Source organism: Calliopsis andreniformis, unplaced genomic scaffold (assembly GCF_051401765.1).
Source record: "Calliopsis andreniformis isolate RMS-2024a unplaced genomic scaffold, iyCalAndr_principal scaffold0018, whole genome shotgun sequence".
NCBI lineage: Eukaryota > Metazoa > Arthropoda > Insecta > Hymenoptera > Andrenidae > Calliopsis > Calliopsis andreniformis.
Genome location: NW_027480430.1, coordinates 7130185 through 7132969, shown reverse-complemented (window position 1 = coordinate 7132969; position 2785 = coordinate 7130185).

Sequence of the window (2785 nt, the reverse complement as noted above, 5' to 3'; positions counted from 1 at the left end):
TAAGAAGTCAACGCCAGAAGCATAAGATACAATATAAATATAACAGTTTTTCCATCGTATAGAACGAATAATACCAACCAGTGTGAAAGTTAACGTCATTTCTACTTTCCGGGCAACCTAGGCTTCACCCTCGGGCGTTGCTCCAACAGATTGAATAGTTAGGGACTCAGAAGTCAACGCCCGATGCATAAAATACAAAATAAATAGAACAGTTTTTCCATCGTGTAAAACGAATAATTGCTACCGGTGTGAAAGTTATGGTCATTTCTACGTTCCGGTCAACCTAGGCTTCACCATAGGGCGTTGTTCCACCAGATGGAATAGTTAGGGCCCAAGAAGTGAACGCCAGAAGCATAAAATACAATATAAATACAACAGTTTTTCCATCATATAAAACGAATAATTGCAACCAGTATGAAAGCTATGGTCATTTCTACTTTACGGGCAACCTAGGCTACACCCTCGGGCGTTGCTTCACCAGATCGAATAGTTAGTGCCTTAGAAGTCAACGCCAGAAGCATAAAATACAATAAAAATACAACAGTTTTTCCATCGTATAAAACCAATAATTGCCACCAGTATGAAACTTAAGGTCATTTCTACTTTCCGAGCAACCTAGGCTTCAACCCTAGGGCGTTGCACCAACAGATTGAATAGCTAGGTCCTTAGAAGTCAACGCCCGAAGCATAAAATGCAATAAAAATACAACAGTGTTTCCATCATATAACAGGAATAATTGCAACCAGTTTGAAAGTGATGGCCAATTCTACGTTCCGGGCAACCTAGGCTTCACTCTATTGCGTTGCTCCACCAGATCGAATAGTTAGTGCCTTAGAAGTCGACGCCAGAAGCTTAAAATACAATATAAATGCAACAGTTTTTCCATCGTATAAAACGAATAATTGCAACCAGTATGAAACTTATGATCATTTCTACTTTCCGAGAAACCTAGGCTTCACCCTAGGACGTTGCTCCAACAGATTGAATAGTTAGGGCCGTAGAAGTCAACGCCCGAACCATAAAATGCAAAAAAAATACAACAGTGTTACCATCATATAACAGGAATAATTGCAACCAGTTTGAAAGTGATGGCCAATTCTACGTCCCGGGCAACCTAGGCTTCACTCTGTTGCGTTGTTCCACCAGATCGAATAGTTAGGGGCTAAGAAGTCAACGCCAGAAGCATTAAATACAATATAAATATAACAGTTTTTCCATCGTATTAAACGAATAATTGCACCCAGTGTGAAAGTTATTGTCATTTCTACTTTCCGCGCAACGTAGGCTTCACCCTAGGGCGTTGCTCCAACAGATTGAATAGTTAGGACCTTAGAAGTCAATGCCCGTAGCATAAAATGCAATAAAAATACAACAGTTTTTCCATCATTTAACAGGAATAATTGCAACCAGTTTGAAAGTGATGGTCATTTCTTCGTTCCGGGCAACCTAGGCTTCACTCTAGGGCGTTGCTCCACCAGATCGAATAGTTAGAGCCTTAGAAGTCAACGCCAGAAGCATAAAATACAATATAAATAAAACTGTTTTTCCATCGTATAGAACGAATAATAGCAACCAGTGTGAAAGTTATGGTCATTTCTACGTTACGGGCAACCTAGGCTTCACTCTAGGGCGTTGCTCCACCAGATCAAACAGTTAGGGCCTTAGAAGTGAACGCCCGAAGCATAAAATACAAAATAAACAGAACAGTTTTTCCATGGTATAAAACGAATAATCGCTACCAGTGTGAAAGTTATGGTCATTTCTATGTTCCGGGCAACCTAGGCGTCACTCTAGGGTGCTGTTCCACCAGATTGAATAGTTAGGGCCTAAGAAATCAACGCCAGAAGCATAAAATACAATATAAATATAACAGTTTTCCCATCGTGTAAAACGAATAATTACAACCAGTGTGAATGTTATGGTCATTTTTACATTCCGAGCAACCTAGGCTTCAGTCTAGGGCGTTGATCCACCAGATAGAGTAGTTAGGGCCTTAGAAGTCAACGACAGAAGCATAAAATTCAATAAAGATGCAACAGTTTTTCCATCGTGTAACAGGAGTAACTGCAAACAGTGTGAAAGTACTGGTCATTTCTACGTTCCGGGTAACCTAGGCTTCACTCTAGGGCGTTGTTCCACCAGATCGAACAGTTAGGGCCTAAGAAGGTAACGCCAGAAGCATAAAATACAATATAAATATAACAGTTTTTCAATCGTATAAAGCGAATAAAAGCAACCAGTGTGAAAGTTATGGTCATTTCTACGTTCCGGGCAACCTAGGCTTCACTCTATTGCGTTGCTCCACCAGATCGAATAGCTAGTGCCTTAGAAGTCAACGTCAGAAGCATAAAATACAATATAAATACAACAGTTTTTCCATCGTATAAAACGAATAATTGCAACCAGTGTGAAACTTATGGTCATTTCTACATTCCGAGCAACCTAGGCTTCACCCTAGGGCGTTGCTCCAACAGATTGAATAGTTAGGGCCGTAGAAGTCAACGCCCGAACCATAACATGCAAAAAAAATACAACAGTGTTACCATCATATGACAGGAATAATTGCAACCAGTTTGAAAGTGATGGCCAATTCTACGTTCCGGGCAACCTAGGCTTCACTCTATTGCGTTGTTCCACCAGATCGAATAGTTAGGGGCTAAGAAGTCAACATCAGAAGCATTAAATACAATATAAATATAACAGTTTTTCCATCGTATAAAACGAATAATAGCAGCCAGTGTGAAAGTTATGGTCATTTCTACGTTCCGGGCAACCTAGGTTTCAC